The 19,134-nt window shown below is 37.9% G+C and overlaps 1 protein-coding gene across 1 annotated transcript in view; it reads right to left on the reverse strand.

Moving 5' to 3' along the window:
• LOC127424429 (coiled-coil domain-containing protein 120-like) overlaps nucleotides 1-10,472 on the reverse strand; it is a 53,495-nt gene extending 43,023 nt beyond the window's left edge. Inside the window, exons 1-2 of the mRNA XM_051669647.1 lie at nucleotides 10,418-10,472; nucleotides 10,164-10,294 (exon numbers count right to left, since the gene is read on the reverse strand). The gene's annotated coding sequence lies outside the window, so the exon portion shown is untranslated. The remainder of the gene's footprint in view (nucleotides 1-10,163; nucleotides 10,295-10,417) is intronic.
• Nucleotides 10,473-19,134: the final 8,662 nt, after the last annotated feature.

Raw genomic sequence — 19,134 nt, forward strand, 5'->3', positions numbered from 1 at the left:
GGTCTGCAGTCATTTGTTTCTGCTTTACAGATGAATCAGGTATAGGCCTTTATGTGCTGGTCAGGTTATGTCAATGAACCTTTCAGTCATGCTGAACTTTTGGCACAGCTCATGAAGGAGACACGGGCCATCGAATGTTTATCTCCACTACATCACGCACCATGAGGCTACAACTGCTGATTTGCTTTTAAGAGATTCAGATGTTGCTCTTTCATAGCTCACAAGACTTAATGGAGTTCTCAACTGGTTAATGGTTCATTTAAGTATCAATTTTGTCTCAAATGATTCTACTAAACATGTTAGGAAAAATAAAAGTAGACTGTAAATGAGGTAATTGTCAACCATGGAAGAATTTGATGAGAAATGTTGACATTTCGGACTCTGATTGCAGACTTTGGTGTCAAAATGCAAACAAAATCTGTGCACAGTTTGAGACTACTGTTTTCTCTTTAAGCATCTAACACAATTTAAAGGGATAGTTCACCCTAATATGAAAATTCTCTCATCATTTACTCACCCTCATGCCATCCTAGATGTGTATTACTTTCTTTCTTCTGCAGAACAGAAACAAAGATTTTTAGATGAATATTTCAGCTTTGTTGGTCCTTACAGTGCAAGTGAATGGTGACCTTTGAAGCTCCAAAAAAATCACATAAAGGCAGCATAAATGTAATCCATAAGACTCCAGAGGTTTAATCCATGTCTACAGAAGCGATATGATAGGATGTGGGTGAGAAACAAATCAAGTCCTTTTTTTAAAAAGTGGAGATTTAAAGTAAAAAAAAAAAATAAATAAATAAAAAAGGAAATATTGATCTGTTTCTCATCCACACCTATAATATTGCTTCTGAAGACATGGATTTAACCACTGAAGTCATATAGATTACTTATATGTGCTTTTTGGTGCTTCAAAGTTTTGGTTACCATTCACTTGCATTGTATGGACCAACAAAGCTGAGAAATTCTTCTAAAAATCTTCATTTGTGTTCTGCAGAAGTAAAAGTCATACACATCTGGGATGGCATGAGGGTGGGTAAATGATGAGAAAATTTTCATTTTTGGGTGAACCATCCTTTTAATAAAATGAATACTCAAAACACGAAAAAAATGTGAATGAGGTAACAAAAATACACTTAATTCAAAACATATTCTCTGAAAACAACTCTTATCTTACACAATTTTGCTTCAAGCTAATTTATATTGATTTAAGACAAAAAATACTAAGAAATGATTTTGTTGTAGTGCTGAAACACTAAAGGAGTGTTCTCACTAAATGTGAGAACCCACTAAATGTGAGATTACTGGGGTCTTTTTCTCAGAAGACAAATCTGAGAAGCTGGAGACTTAAAAGTCTCCAAAAGTCTCCATTTGCTCTACATTTAATCTTGTTGCTGTCCAGGTTCTCCCACCAGCTCTGAAAGGAAATTCAAGTTCACACCTTGATGCTCTGTGCTATGCCTCACAGTAACCCAAAGATCTGTTCTGCCTCCACCCTAGTACATCTCAGCTCGGCAGTCTGGGTGGAGTACACAGTTCCTTTGACTGGCAGCAACAACAAGGAGTCAGAGTGGCTGCAGACAGCAGATGGCCCCAACATATGACCCAGCTCCCCCATTTCACCATCTCCACCCGAACCTAATTCAAACATTACATTAACTCTTTAAAGACTGGGAATACTGTGGGGGGCCTGGGTAGCTCAGTGGTAAATTATGCTGGCTACCACCCCTGGAGTTCGCTAGCTCACTAGTTCGAATCCCAGGGCGTGCTGAGTGACTCCAGCCAGGTCTCCTAAGCAACCAAATTGGCCCGGTTACTAGGGAGGGTAGAGTCACATGGGGTAAACTCCTCGTGGTCGCTGGGGCGTGTGGCGAGTTAAGCGTGGTTGCCACGGTGGGTGGTGTGGTCTCCACACGCGCTATGTCTCCATGGCAACGCGCTCAACAAGCCACATGATAAGATGCGCGGGCTGACCATCTCAGATGCGGAGGCAACTGGGATTTGTCCACCGCCACCCAGACTGAGGCGATCACTATGCGACCACGAGGACTTAAAAGCACATTGGGAATTGGGCATTCCAAATTGGGAGAAAAAGAAAAATGAGAAGGCAGGAGTGGACTGCAGAGTTACACAAGGTAACAAGTTTAGGCAAAAGAGATGCTGAGGGTAGTATTTCTTAGGCCAGTTCTGCTGATCCAGAATCAACTGGGCACGTTTGCAATAAAAGAGGACAAAACTGGCCATCAGATTAATTAATCCAGTAAACTGCAAATTTGCCACAAATAAACAGTTTCTTTGTGGTTGTTTTAAAGCTTAAAGGCTGGACTTTACAATTGCAGATTTTTTCGGTAGGTAGCACTTTACGTTTTGCTGTATTCAAAAGAACTGACTTTATTTGAGATCAGACTTGTTGCGCTGTATGTTTCACACTGTAGATTCAAAAGTATCGACTCATAAGAGTCATTCATTCAGGAATCAGACTACCTTGGTTGCGCTGCATGTTTAGCACTGTAGATTCAAAAGAACCGACTCATAAAAGTCATTCATTCGGGATTTGGACTACACTGGTTGCGCTATTTATTTCGTGCTGTAGATTCAAAAGAACTGACTCATAAGAGTCATTCATTCGGGAACCGGACTACACTGGTTGCACTGCATGTTTTGCACTCAGCCCTTTTCCACCAAAATTGTGATGGTTCCTTTGCCAAGCATGTGCTCTGCTAGTTCACGCAATCATAAAACGTCCGTGCTTTTCCACTGACCTGAGAGCCGAACGGTGACGTTACTGTCTATGTGGTAGTTTCACGTGACTACCTTAAACATAAACAAACATGGCACCTCACAGTGTGTTTGTATACAGCTTTTACTCTTGTTTTTGAGGACATATTTAAACATACGGATTAATGCAATCGATCATTATTACATTGCTCAACAAGATCTACGCTAAAGACGACAGGTAATGTAATTACATTATATTGTATGAACTATGACTTAACTTGCTACGTTCTGTAAACTGTTACAGTGGAATTGTTATTAACATTGGTGTAGTAGACGGTTGTATCTGGATTTTTGCCATCACATAATATTATTGATTTAGAATCCCACTGTTTTACTTAAGAGATAGCCACGATCTTCCAAACTTCATGAGTAGCTGGTCAAAAGTCCCATTACAGAACAAAACAATGCACAAAATAAGATGACAACAGTGTAAGAAAAGCTAACAAAGTTGGCAAATATAATAACTTGCTGAGATTAGCTGCAGAGGACACCAGCGATTCACTGTTTATCAAGAGCGTTACTGGCTGAATTCAATGCCCTGGATAGTTAGCAGGCTGGTTGGTGTCCGAGTCCAAAACATCATTGCTCCGTCAACAGTCGCTTTTGCTTATGTCCATCTTATGGTACCTGTACTCCCTTAAGTGTTTTTCAATTTGTTTATGATTTGGTCAGTTGTTCGATTGAAGGAGGCGTGCATCATTTCGTGCTGTATCTTCATTCTCGTAGAGTAATATTTTTCCTTTGCGATCTCTCTAGTTTATCTTGGATCTTCGTAAATACCAAATCGCAAGTAAAGAACTCGTTTAATCGTGTTACCTGAATGCTTTTGATGTCTGATAATTTTGTGGGTTTTTTATTGTTGTTATAGAGCGAAGACGTACTCCTTGCTGCAGACAGTAGCTACTGTTGTTGTTTGGGAAAACTTTACCATGGTGACGAAACATTATCCCACCCTCCGTCCCCTGACGTAATTGGTTCCTGAGCAGAGACCAGCAAGCTTTTGGGGCCAGTGTGGAATCAGGTTATCGGCCCCGGAACGGCCTTTTCTGTGGTGAAAATGCACGAAACAGTTCGAGAAGTCGCACCAGCCCAGGAACCTGCACCCGAACCATGTCAGTGGAAAAGGGCTAACTGTAGATTCAAAAGAACCGACTCATAAGAGTCATTCATTCGGGAATCAGACTATACTGGTTGCGCTGCATGTTTCGCACTGTAGATTCAAAAGAACCGACTCATAAGAGTCATTCATTCTGGAACTGGAATACACTGGTTGTGCTGCATGTTTCGCACTGTAAATTCAAAAGAACTGACTCATAAGTGTAATTTATTCGGGAATCAGGCTACACTGGTTGCGCTGGTTTTTTTTTTCACAAGGTAGATTCAAAAGAACCGACTCATAAGAGTCATTCATTTGGGAACTGGATTACACTGGTTGCGCTGCATGTTTCGCACTGTAGATTCAAAAGAACCGACTCGTAAGAGTCATTCATTCGGGAACCGGACTACACTGGTTGCGCTGTATGTTTTGTGCTGCTGATTTTTCAGCGGACAACGCAGGAAAAACTGTCAGTGTATTTTAGTACATTGTGCCCACATGGGCAGAACTTCAGGAGAATGCACGTTTGAGAGCCGTTAACGCAACCGCAACTCATGAAAATCATTCAGGTCGGTATTTCTTTTAAAATGCAATGCTTTTTAGATAATGCACTCTTTCTCTGCAAAATACGTGTGTCAAGTGCCTACAGGGTAACATAAATGTTTGTGAAGATGAAACTGAAAAAGAAATGAACAAGGTAAATTAAGCTTGTTGGATTCACAGACCAGGGAACAGGTGTGAGGGTGAAAATGGTGGCCAAACCCCTCATGTGATGGCACAATCAAGACCAGAACTGATTTCATGGTATACATAATCACTGGCCTTTTGTTAACCCACAGACGATAAGTGTCTCTTTTATCTCACATCCAAAGACCTTTATACACATGAAACTCTTTTAAGTCAGGGGATGGGTAGAAAACGGTCCCATGTGGGAAACACGGCAATAACTACCTGTACATCTGGACAACATATGTGGCCAAACATCTCTCTTATGTCTAAGGGCAACAGATAGGCTGAGGGCATGCAACATCGAACTACTGCTGTAGTACACAATGACCATAAAGGGATTCACAAATCATCCAGAAACATCAATAGTCTAATTCAGCATTTCATAACAATGGTTCAGAATGCAGAAGCTGCCTGAAATCAGAACACTGTGTGTGTGGGCCAAGAATTTTCTTTTGAGCCTTTGAAGTCACTACTGAACATCTGAGTGATTAATCAACGCAGGTAGAAAAGGGAATGTTCAAGACGACAACTACAACCAGTAGTTTTAAAAGGAAATGCAACAACTCAATAATAAAACATTTTAAACTAGATTTTTACATTTCCTCAAGAAAATGTGAACGATGCTAGCTAGTGCTAAATTCATTGCCACAATGCTAGGGTGTTGTGGGTGGTTGCCAGGCCATTGATATGAGGTTGCAAATGTGTTCTGAGTGTTTTTAGCACATTGCTATGCAGTTGCTAGGGTGTTCTATGTGGTTGCTAGGTGGTTACATTGCAAAAAAATAAAAATAAATAAATAATAATTATTAGTATTTTCCCTTGTTTTCCAGTAAAAATATCTAAATATTCTTAAAACAAAATATATTTATTTGAAAAGCAAAATGGCATAAAATATTAAGTCTTGTTTTCAGAGAAATCTGACCAAATTAAGTAAACTTAATGCTTAAAACAAGGAAAAAATAATCTGCCAATGGGGTAAGAAAAATAAACTTGTTCTCCCTTTGAAATAAGTTTATTTTTCTTATACCGCATGGGCAATTTTTATTTTATTTTTTATTAATTTTTTTATAAAGGTGCACTCAGTATGTTTTTTTTAAATACTTATAATTTTGAAACACATGTATAAAATCATGACAGGTCATCTGAGATGAAGAGTTCAGTCATATCAGTAACCTTATAAAAGCTCTCTTATTCAACATGAAGCAGGGGTGCCTTGCGGGGGCTGCTATTTTAGCATCACATGACCAGCTGAATACTACTTGCTTAATCTCAGTAACAGCCCTGTTATTGGACACTTTCATTCAGGGATTTAATTAATACTGTGCAGAGTGAATTTTTTACAATGGCATTGATTACTGAAAACTGCTGTGTTTGAATGATGCAGCATCCAGGCCACTAGGTGTCAGTGTAAGCCATACTTCAACATACTTTATAATAAAATTATTACATACTTTAAGAATAAACCTCACAAAATTTAGTTAGATTTACCTGAAAACAAGACACATTATTTTATGCCATTTTTCTTGTAAATAAACTTCTTGTTTTAAGAATGTTTAGATATATTTACTGGAAAACAAGACAAAAATACTAATTTAGAAAATGATTTTTTGCAGTGTACTTTCTGGCACTAGTCTCTATGATGCGGGTCCCTAAGTATGGCTAGAATCCCTCTTTCAAAGTAATGGCATTTTTATTCATCAGATAGGAAATCAACATGTTGCTTAAGAAAGTTCATGTGCCCTGAAATCAACCCCATTTAACCTAATTATGTGATGCTTTAAAGAAAATGACAGACTCAAAGAGAGAAGAGGAATATGTATCCAGAAAAAGAGAAATGAAAGAGCATTTTAAACATGGGATAATTATGAGCGGATTAAACCTCAAAGAGATGCACACAAGTTATAAAGAGAGTGGGCTCATTTAAACAGCTCCAAGCAGCTGCATCATACGGATGCAAATTTGAACCCTATTTAAATATTCAAAGCCAGCAGGAAGGATTTTGTATGTTTGTGTTTGTATGTGTGTGTGCAGAAAAAAGCAGCATACTCTGCAAACTGTGTCACAGACGGCCACATCCAGAATAGACAGCGCTAGGGTTAGGCCAGCCTAGTTGATTATGGAAGCGTTTTTTTTATGTTCATGTCTGTTGTAGACACCTTAAACAGCCATAATACAGTTGTGCTCAAAAGTTTGCATACCCTGGTAGAAATTGTGAAATTTTGGCATTGATTTTGAAAATATGACTGATCATGCAAAAAAACTGTCTTTTATTTAAGGATAGTGATCATATGAAGCCATTTATTATCACATAGTTGTTTGGCACCTTTTTAAATCATAATGATAACAGAAATCACCCAAATGGCCCTGATCAAAAGTTTACATACCCTTGAATGTTTGGCCTTGTTACAGACACACAAGGTGACACACACAGGTTTAAATGGCAATTAAAGGTTAATTTCCCACACCTGTGGCTTTTAAAATTACAATTAGTGTCTGTGTATAAATAGTCAATGAGTTTGTTAGTGCTCACGTGGATGCACTGAGCAGGCTAGATACTGAGCCATGGGGAGCAGAAAAGAACTGTCAAAAGACCTGCGTAACAAGGTAATGGAACTTTATAAAGATGGAAAAGGATATAAAAAGATATCCAAAGCCTTGAAAATGCCAGTCACTACTGTTCAATCACTTATTAAGAAGTGGAAAATTCGGGGATCTCTTGATACCAAGCCAAGGTCAGGTAGACCAAGAAAGATGCCAGAAGAATTGTTCGGGATACAAAGAAAAACCCACAGGTAACCTCAGGAGAAATACAGGCTGCTCTGTAAAAGACGGTGTGGTTGTTTCAAAGAGCACAATACGACGATACTTGAACAAAAATTAGCTGCATGGTCGAGTTGCCAGAAAGAAGCCTTTACTGCACCAATGCCACAAAAAAAAAAAAAAAAAAAAACACCTTGACACGCCTCACAGCTTCTGGCACACTGTAATTTGGAGTGACGAGACCAAAATAGAGCTTTATGGTCACAACCATAAGTGCTATGTTTGGAGAGGGGTCAACAAGGCCTATAGTGAAAAGATTACCATCCCCACTGTGAAGCATGGTGGTGGCTCACTGATGTTTTGGGGGTGTGTGAGCTCTAAAGGCACGGGGAATCTTGTGAAAATTGATGGCAAGATGAATGCAGCATGTCATCAGAAAATACTGGCAGACAATTTCCATTCTTCTGCAAGAAAGCTGCGCATGGGACGCTCTTGGACTTTCCAGCACGACAATGACCCTAAGCACAAGGCCAAGTTGACCCTCCAGTGGTTACAGCAGAAAAAGGTGAAGGTTCTGGAGTGGCCATCACAGTCTCCTGACCTTAATATCATCGAGCCACTCTGGGGAGATCTCAAACGTGCGGTTCATGCAAGACGACCAAAAACTTTGCATGACCTGGAGGCATTTTGCCACCTGCAAGAATTTGGGGCCTCATAGACAACTATTACAAAAGACTGCACGCTGTCATTGATGGTAAAGGGGGCAATACACAGTATTAAGAACTAAGGGTATGCAGACTTTTGAACAGGGGTCATTTCATTTTTTTCTTTGTTGCCATGTTTTGTTTTATGATTGTGTCATTCTGTTATAACCTACAGTTGAATATGAATCCAATAAGAAATAAAAGAAATGTGTTTTGCCTGCTCACTCATGTTTTCTTTAAAAATGGTACTTATATTTCCAATTCTCCAAGGGTATGCAAACATTTGTGCACAACTGTACATACAACTTGCCATGTAAAAATCATTTAGGAAAAATTAAGGTTTATTAACACGATTCTATGAGATCAGGCTGTAAATAATCTAGGCTAATCTATGGTTTGTTCGTCCATCGAATACAATTACAAATAAATGAAGTAACCTTCATTTTATATGACTATTATAAAAAAAGGCATTATTTCATGTCTATGTAATATCTAAACCACATTTGAGTTGAATTTCTGGCCAAAAATAACTATATTGTGATATATACCGAAACTGTGACATAAAATTACTCATACTGTGATTCAGACTTCAGTCATACTGCCACTCTAAATTCACACTCATTTGGCCGTGAACAGTGTTGGGGTAACATGTTACAAGTAATGTGTGTTACATAATCAGATTACTTTTTCGAGTAATGAGTAAAGTAACGCAATATTTTTTTATTTTGTAACGCGCTGCTTTTGTACACCTCTACTGTCTCTGTATTGTGAGAAATCAGGAGTAAAAGTGTGCAAACTTCGGGGAGGACACATAGTGCATGATGGGCATTGTAGTTTTATAGAGTGTGAGGCCAGAGACTATTCACTATTCACTGTTCACAGAGACGAGTCACTTTTATTTAAATAAATGAGAGAAATTGGAACACCCATCTAAGAAGCTCTAGCACCCAACAGTCAATGTATGTGGAAAGGAAGTCCTGCTTTGCAGGTATCACCTTTTAGATACAGACATCGCCTGTCAATCAACTCGCTAATGCATATGCGCATTAGCTACACAAGCCGGGAAAATTGTGTGTTTTTGCGTAATATGAGGTCAACATTCAGTTGAGTGAAACGCGATTAATTAATCTGTTAATACACACTGCATTAAAAAATGAGTAAACGTGTTTAGGCAGAGGGATTATAAGACTAGTCTTCCACTGGCCATGACATGATACACAAGGTGAAATACTTGCTCAATTCACTAACTTATGCAGCCGAACTGCTCCGTGTTACAGCTGCCCGTAACTGGGAGAATGGGATGAGAAAAGCTGACTCTGGATCAGTGGCTCCAAGCAACATTTTACATTGATTGTGTACGCAGAGAAAATGTCTTAGTTTCTAAAAAGATTCTACATTTTTGTTTTATAATAAACAAGTAGTTTGATTCATGAAACTAACATTTTGGTAGCATTAAAACGATTCCATTCAAGTTGTATCAACACGCACCTTTGAAGTTGTATGTAATCAACCAGTGGTGTCTGTACGCACCGTGGACCAACTCAAAACAAGCGTGCACTGAGATGACTTAAGTGAAAAATATTCTTTTATTATCAGACACATTCCTTGAACACATTCAGCTGGCATTCCCCACAGAATTTTATCCTGACTTTTGAAAAACATCTTAAGTTGACTGACATTGTCGATGGGCACAGCACATGATGATAGATATGATGCAGGTTCAAGTGTTGGACTTTGCTGCTTTAGGTAAGACAGTGGTTATTCTTCATTATTCATACTGGCTGCCATGTTGATGGAAAAATAAATCATGTATATTCATGTTATTGATAAATATGACGTGAAGACCTACTTTCTAAATATCTGTTTGTTTACTATGCTGTTTTGACATGAATGTTGTACAGTAGCTAGCATGACCTGTAATGCCTCTTGTATGCAATGCATGGCTTATTTGTATGGCATGCATAGCATAGCAGAAGAGAAATAATGCGAAAGTAACGTAATGCTTTATTTTCCATAAAAATTAACTTTTTAATTAAGTAAGTTACTTTTTTAAGGAGTAACGCAATTTTCTAATGAGTTACTTTTAAAAGTAATGTTACCAAACAGTGGCCTTGAAAACATTCTGACTGTAGAGCCAGTTAACTGTGCACATTGTGATCTTTCTGGGTTGGGCTGGACTGCAGCCGTCAGCACTTTTGTGAAGCGCCGTACATGCAGTATGTTACTCCACCTGCCAAACACAAAAGTACAGAGAAATGACTCTTTAATTGAGATGTTGAATAAGTGCAAGGTAGAAAACTGCAGTATACTGTATGACTGAACAGTCAGCAATGCGGTAAATTACAGTACTCACAAGAGGAAGTACATGTTGGGTCAGCCGATGACCTCAACATGATCAGGATGGTCTGACAAGCAAATGTTTTGGTCAAAGTCAGATCATGTGATGTCTTTTTATCTGCATGACAATCATGCATACAGACATCATCATACTTTCACAATTTAGTCACAAGCTGCATAACATGCATTTAGATTAGAATCAAATTTCACGCACAGTTGGCCTTTGCCACTTTAAATAATATATCAATAGAAGTTACAAAGTAATATGTTAGTAGTTAGTTGTACATTGTATGGTACTGTATACTCCGGGACTGTCCCACATGGCATGAGAATAACATCACCTTTTAATAGCCTGTTTTATGGTATACAGTACAATTTAGAACTCCAGAAAACAAGGTGGATAATTGACCAGTATGATACCAATATATAGGCTATTTGATATCAAATGTAATAATAGCACCTGAAACTAGTGGTGCTTGGGAATACAACAGTTGCAACCACGATGCTAGTGTGTTCTGAGTGTTTTTAGCAAGTCACTATTTGGGTACCAGAGCATTCTGGGGGTTGTTAGGCGGTTACTTACTGAAATAGGTCAAGAAAGCAACCCTGAAGTCTCTATGAAATTCTGTACCCAAGATATGGCTCAGATCCATCCTTCAATATAACTTTATAAAATTTTTGCCAGGTGAAAATCAGTAAAGTTATATTGCCTACAAATTGTTTGAAAACAGAAAATCTGCATTTTCCATGGACAAATCGACCAAATGGGAATGCTTATGGACCACTTTTTATAATCTAAACACCGCCAAATAACAATAAAATAACAAACACCATTACAGTATTTGTGAGCCAAATAACAACTTAACAAAACAGACTTGCTATGGGTGAAACAGTTTTGAGCAGAACTATAAAATCATCAAGGGAGTATGTCATTAAACCCATCAGTTGAGTGGACATGTGGTTGCTGGACTCGTGCCCATCTGCAATGTCACTTATGTTTGTCGCATTTGGTGGTGACTGTACGAGCAGCTGATTATGAGAGGTATGGAGCCGGAGTCCGTCACTGTTGTCTTGGCATCCTGACATTTACTCATAAACCCCAGCTGAGGTGGGGATCACACAGCTGTTTGTGAAACACTTGGTCTCTTGACACATGTGCTCATGGGCTCAGATGTACCAGCCTGCAAAATGTAATTACGTGCCTTATTACACGTTTCGATGCAGTTTCCAAGTGAAATGTCCAGCAGGGGGTGCTAAAAGTGAGTGAATTGGTGTCGTAATCAGGCAAGGTTTTTGAGGTGAATAATAGAGGTTTTAATGAGTAAAACGTAACCTAAAACCTAAACCTAACCAATAGCGATCTAAAATCAAATGAGAGGTAGACACTAAACAGACATCCTTACCTTTAACCAACGCCTAAACCTAACCGATAGTGTCCAAAAACAAAAAGCAAAATGAAAAGCAAATTTTCTGAAGCAACCATGTCATTTCATGTCACTTCCATGACAAACTGTCTTGCGTGTCAGCTTGCGTGCTTGGATGGTCTCAAACCGTGATCTGAGTCCAAAGTCCAATTGATTCCAAAAACACTCTATCAGGTGTGTCTGTAATACAAGCATTAAAATGTATCGTTTTTCAAATGATGCGTTAGAGTAAAAGTGTTTTGATATCATAACATAGCAGTGTTTATAAAGTCATAATTAGCCATTGTAGTCGTGATTTGTGTGAAAACGAATAAAATGCACAGTTGTCGTAGCGCCTCTCGTATAAATTTCTCCAGGAAGCTGCAACAACACGAAGAATTCGGCATGTAGAAGTCAGTTTGCAAAAATGTAGTTGTAATAACGTTCATTCTTTGAGACAAGGTGAGATGAACATGATGGTTGAAATGGGGCAACACTCATATTGATTTTAGCTAGATTTTCCAACTTTTCTCATCACAACTCGTAATAATTCGTATGAGATGGCGAAATCATAAAATATCGTATGACAAGCTCGCTTTAATCCCATAGAGACCAACCAATCAACAGAGTTTCAAATTGATACAATACAGGCATCAAATTTTACCTAGCCTCCTATTCAAATTTGGTTACTCGTTCCATATTTTTATTGTATTTTTTTTTATTTTCTCCCCTTTTACTCCCCAGTTTGGTATGCCCAATTCCCAATGCGATCTAAGTCCTCGTGGTGGCGTAGTGACTCGCCTCAATCCAGGTGACGGAGGACGAATCTCAGTTGCCTCCGCGTCTGAGGCCGTCAACCACGCATCTTAACACACGGCTTGTTGAGCGCGTTACCGCGGAGACATAGGCTAGGCTTCACGCTATTCGCTAAGTCTCTATTCTAGTCTCTAGAAATGGCTCAGGTCACTCCTCCATTGAAAATCATAAGACCAATCGCTTGGTATCTTTCATGTCCGTAGCACAAATGGTACTGGACGAGATACGTTTCGAAGTTAGGAGTGTTTGTTAAAATCCCTAACCAATAGTATGAGCAATAGTAGCCTAACAGTGATGCTTGCCTTAGCAAGCGGCATTAATAAATAAATAAATAAATAAAGTTGATCTGATGGGTCATGGTGAATGTAATCCAGTGTCGCTAGCATATGTTCATTTTCCATATAGGTTTTAGGTTATGGGGTCATAGTCAGATAAAACTTAAAGTCTTTATGCATAATTACATCACTGATTCAGCTGAACATTTGCTTAAAGTGAGGAAGTCAGCAGGAAGTTAAATAAAACATAACCTTGTTCCACTGTCTTTGCTTTATCTGTTCATTAACCTGATTGATTATGGTGACTTAAGGTTTTTTCTTTTTAAATAAAAAGAGTCTTCATGGACTCTAAAAGTTACACGTTTATATGAGTGCTTGAGTGAATGTACTGTGTGTGTGTGTGAGTCAGGCATGGAGGTGTGTGCCAAAAAAAGGGGCTGTATTTTAGGTAGCTCTCCAAACACTTCAATAATCTCCCTCTGTGTGAAGCAACAATAAACTCCTCCAAGTGACCATCCAGACAAGCATACAGTGAACTCAAACTTCTAAGGTGGATTTTTTACCAAGATTGATGCCTTGTAGACAGAGAAGTTTCAAAGAAGTACATGGCGCTTTAAACATCCTAAAGTAAAATTAAACGGAGACTAAAGTAACAGTTTAAAGGGATAGTTCACCCAAAAATGATCTCATCATTTGCTCACCTTCATGTCATCCCAGATGTGTATGACTTTCTTTTTCTGCAGAACACAAATTAAGATTTTTAGAAGAATATTTCAGCTCTGTAGGTCCAAACAATGCAAGTGAATAGTGACCAAAACTTTGAAGCTCTAAAAAGTACATATAAGGCAGCATAAAAGCAATCCATACGACTCCAGTGTTTAAATTCATGTCTTCTGAAGCGATACGATACATTTTCTGTGAGAACAGTCCAAAATATATCCCCTTTCTCACTATATGCAGTCTCTTGACATCAGCAGTCTCCTTGGTGATCATGATTTCAAGCTCAATTACACTTTCTAGTGCCATGTAGCACTCTGCACATTCATCAAATACTAGGAAATGTAATCAAGCTTGAAATCGCGATCGTGCCTGGAAACTGCAATGGCAAGATGTACAGTGAAAAATGAGTTACATTTTAGTCTGTTCTCACCCAAAATCGATTAGATCACTTCAGAAGACATGGATTAAACCACTGGATTTTGGATTACTTTTGTGTTGCCTTTATGTGCTTTATGGAGCTTCAAAGTTTTGGTCACCATTCACTTGCATTATACGGACCTACAGAGTTGAGATTTTCTTGTAAAAATCTTCTTTGTCTTGATGTGTTCTGCAAAATAAAGGAAGTCTGGAATGAGTTAATGATGAGAGAATTTTTAATTTTTGGGTGAACTATTCCTTTAACATGACTAACTAGTCTGTTAGAACCATAATAGAAGAAGACAATGCACTGACCACATGCCCTGATAACAACAGCATTAAACAAAGATTTAACAATACATGATTGTGATGCCATGTCAGTGTTGCTCAATGTTAAAGTCAATTTTCTTGCAAAAGCAGATGACAGCCACAAAATCAGCTTTGTGATAAGCATGTCACTTGATCAATATTCACGAAAGATTTACAGTCTAACGTTTAACAGGCTATTCATTCTTTTCCTTTTAAGATTCGTTTTAAAGGAAGTCCAACAGTTCAACAAAGTCAGGCTAACCAAACAGAGGCTTTCAGCATCAAAATCATCACCTTGAAAACTGAGCAAATGTTCACATACTACTCAAAACAGTCAAGTCAAGTGTGAAGTCCCATAAGGTCTTGTTAGTACTAGCTTGTGTGTGCAACAACTACAAAATACATTGAGTCTCCTCGCCCTAACCTGATAAATTAAATAATATACCTGTCATCATATCCTCATCCCTGAAGGGCTGGATTTTGGGAAGTCTGGCATCCTAATGAAGAAGGATCTAGCACAGATGTATCCGGACCAGAGCTCATGCCCATGCAAACAGAGCACTGTCATTAAACAGTACCTTGAAATATACTAACCCCCTTTCTTCGCTTTGTAAATGTCAAGTATAGTAAGATTTAAGTGATGCATGCGGCAAAAATCATTTCTGATGCACAACACACCGTGTGAGTTCTGTTACTGTTTATAACAATGATGCCCCAACCATTTAGTGATACAATCCTGTTATAAGCTGTGTTTAACTATAATGATAGCCTAAGCAATGACAACAAATATCACAACAAGCTGTTATGACAAAAGTGATCATGTCATGAAAACTTTTCAGAAGGATCTGTCTGATACTGTCTAGCTTCAAGAGATTTTGTACTGGTACATAATGATTACCATAACTATTATATTTACATGGTACTCAAAAGACATTCAAAGAATACCATGGTACTACTATTGTAAATATACAAAAATATATATATACTTTTTTTAGTGTCATCTGAGAAAATTCTTAGCAAGATATAAACTCATATCAGTGAGATTAAATTCAGATCTTACCTGTAACATTAAATGCTTGGTCCTAATTTCCTATTCAGTAGGAATTTAAAGGGAAGTCAGTTCTTTCAGTGCATCAAACATCAGTCTGCAAGTTATCCTTATCAGAGTTCGGCAACATTGCACAATTTCTAAGTGCAACACACCACAAAAAGCCGCTGATAATAATGAAATCATTGCACTGAGAAAGTTAAAACGGAAAAAGATTTGAGTTTTATATGATACGCGTGCAATCCACTGTTGAACCATTCAGATTCAGTGACTTTACATCGCTGGTTTGCGCTCTGTCTGAACACCAGCGGAACGAACCATATTCACATACGGGGAGGACCGCATACGAATCCTACTATGGTGAAGGATGGCTTCATGAATATTAATTAAGTAACGTTACGTTCGTACCGTACACTTAAGTGGTTGGCTGAAAGGCGGGCGTTGGTAAGTGGGGGCTAGCTAGAATCAGCGAATCCTACCGTTCTGAAGGATGGAATCATGAATATTTAATTAGATTAAGTTACAGGACGCCTAAGCCGGTAACTACGAATGACAAAATTAATATTCATGAGGTAAACTTCACCTTCGCCATAGTAAAAGTCGTAAATTAATATGCGTTACAGAGATTTAATTTTTTATAGTTTATCTTGTTTGTTTGTGCCCCCCACCCCCGTAAATTCATCGTAAATTCTCATTTCTAACTGACGGTAACTACTTTTTAGTGTTTAGCATGCATTAAACAATTTTAATGCTTATATTGCTGCAATGAAAAATAATAGCCTAATAATAAATACAAATAATTTAATAAAGATTTTTAATATTTGTAAATAGTTTTTTCATACTGGGTTTCATATGAAACTTCTCAAATATAGCCTAGTTCTTGTGCTTTCCACAGTCTTTGTTTCAGTCATGACTTAACTTGGCTCTTGAGATTTCAAAGATGTTTAAAAGAAAGGAAATCAGCAGCCTCATGGTAATCTAGGTGTTGAAAACTGAGACTATGTTTCGGCTACTTTCAGTTTCCCTGAGGCACAGAGCTGTGCCTTCATTTGCAAACCAATTGGCTTGAAACAGAGGAATTCTATTCACATGTAAAGGATGTCATCTACAGTTTGATCCTTTAGTTTAAGCTGACCAGGGCTCATATTACATTGCAATAAACAATTACTACAGAATCATGTTTTATTTATTTTTTAATGAAGCGAAAGAAACACAATTTTGTGCATTTATTTCATGTTATGACTTCAATATGCATGCACTACAAGCACCATTTGTTAAAACTGAACTTGATACATAAATGAGAAAAGAACAATAGCACCGATCTGCTGTTAAAGTACTAGTTCACCCAAGAATGAAAATTCTCTCATCATTTACTCACCTTCATGCCATCCCAAATGTTTATGACTTTCTTTCTTCAGCAGAACACAAATGAATATTTTTAGAAGAATATCTCAGCAATGTAGGCCCATACATTGCAAGTGGATGGTAGCCAGAACTCCAAAAAGCACATAATGGCAGCATAAATGTAATCCATACGACTTCAATGGTCTAATTAATTTCTTCTGAAGTAATATGATAGGTGTGGGTGAGAAACAGATAAATATTTAAGTCTCTTTTTAATATAAATGTAGTTTACTCCATGCCCAGTAGGTGGTGATATGCACGATGAATGTGAATCTCCAGAAAACAAAAGAAGAGAAATATGGAAGTGAAAGTGGAGATTTATAGTAAAAAGAGGGCTTAAATTTAGATCTGTTTCTCAACCACACCTATCATATCGCTTCAGAAGATATGGATTTAACCACTGGAGTCTTATGGATTACTTTTATGCTGCCTTAATGTGCATTTAGGAGCTTTAAAGTTCTGTTTACCATTCACTTGCCTTGTATGGACCAACAGAGCTGAGATATTCTTCAAAAAATCTTTGTGTTGAACAGAAGAAAGAAAGTCACACACATCTGGGATGGCACAAGGGTGAGTAAAAGATTAGATCATTTTCATTATTGGGTGAACTATTCCTTTAATGCTCCTTAACTGTGATTTTCACAAGTGACAAATGACCAGAACTGCCACATTAAAGAACAAACAGGTCCATTACAGCTTTGAATATGTATGAAAGTATTTGCTTAAAACTCAAAATAGTGCTTCATAGCACTAGCAACACCAGAATCACTGGGTTCGATTCTCAGGCAAACACAATGATGAAAAAAAAATTATATGTTGAATCCATTGCAAGTCACTTTGGATAAAAGCTTCTGCCAAATTCACAAATGTAAATGCTTACATGATCTTTGATCTTGTCCAGCTACTTTATTACACTTGACTTAGTACGACCGTGTAATTAGATGTGAAGTGAGGCAGGATTATACTGTAGATGACTTGGATTCTAATGGTCAGCATGGAAGTGGATTTTTACCATGGTGCTGCTGTACAGGAGTGCCAAGTCATCTTGGATTTACATCAGAGCGCAGAACTGTGATTTGATTTGAGCATGAAAATTTCAATGGAGGGAAGTTGAGCTGGGGATGAGAACAAAGTGCATTTCGTGCCCTTCCTGGAATTCTCTGCAGAACGTTCGCACACAGAGTCCCGGAGAGAGTCAGAGGAACCCTGCTGGGACCAGACCCCTCTGCTTCTTCATCAGTCACTCTACATGACAGAATAACAGTATCCTCCTAATGAGACTGACAATACTGCACCAGTGTCTGCAGTGTCATGGTTCCTGGTTTGCGCTTATCCAATTAAGCGTTACTGAAAAGCACAAATAAGCATGATAACGTACAGTCTGAATTCTAAAAACGAATAGAATATGCAGACAGTAAAATATCCTTTTTTTATTTAAACCTAGAAATAAACAATGTTTTAGGATTTAGAAAAATGTATAAAAATACAATGACGTAAAATAAAAACTACATTTAATCGCTGGTAAAACTGAAACTAAACACTGAAAATGAGAGCAGCTGACGCACATGGACATATCTTACCTATGACAAGCCCAGAGGGGGAAAACAGCATGCACACACACAAACACGCACGCACTAGGCAGTCACTTTGAATCAAATAATAAAACACATCATTTAAATTCGCTGCCTGGCATTAGCATAATCACTAAAAAAAATAAAAAAAATAATTTGCATATAGTGCAGGAATTGAAGATCGAATTTTTATATGCGTTTGGCGGAGACGCATTCATGTGGCCATAATGTGTGAATGGAATGTGCTTATTCAATCGTAAAGCAATCCGATCAGTAAAAACGCATAAAGAGACCAAGTGTAAATACCCCCCTAAGATTTTTCTAGTGTAAATGTAAGCAAATATGCAACATAGACCATGTAAACTCTTTTGTACAAAAAAATCAGATTTCCTTGCTTCCATTGAAGCACACAATATGCTCTTTAGAACATTCTCAAATAATAATAATAATAATAATAATAATAAATTGTTTAATTGCAGAATTTCTGGTGCAGAACTATACTACCCATGATCCTGAGGGGGGAAATCAACCAATCAGAGAATTTCGGCAAACAAACGGCGGCAAAAAAGCTCAGCAGCGACCGCCCACTTCCTTGATGCACTGTGAATGACGAAATCCCCTACACTCACAACTACTTTAAAATATCTGAATTTGGAAACACTTTCAAATAAGTTTCCATTCGTTAACATTAGTTAATGCATTAGGTATCAATGAACAATGTACAAACAATGAACAACATATTTTGTTTTGAATATTCTTAAATCGTTTCT

The sequence above is a fragment of the Myxocyprinus asiaticus genome, chromosome 33 (genome assembly GCF_019703515.2).
Source record: "Myxocyprinus asiaticus isolate MX2 ecotype Aquarium Trade chromosome 33, UBuf_Myxa_2, whole genome shotgun sequence".
Taxonomy (NCBI): domain Eukaryota; kingdom Metazoa; phylum Chordata; class Actinopteri; order Cypriniformes; family Catostomidae; genus Myxocyprinus; species Myxocyprinus asiaticus.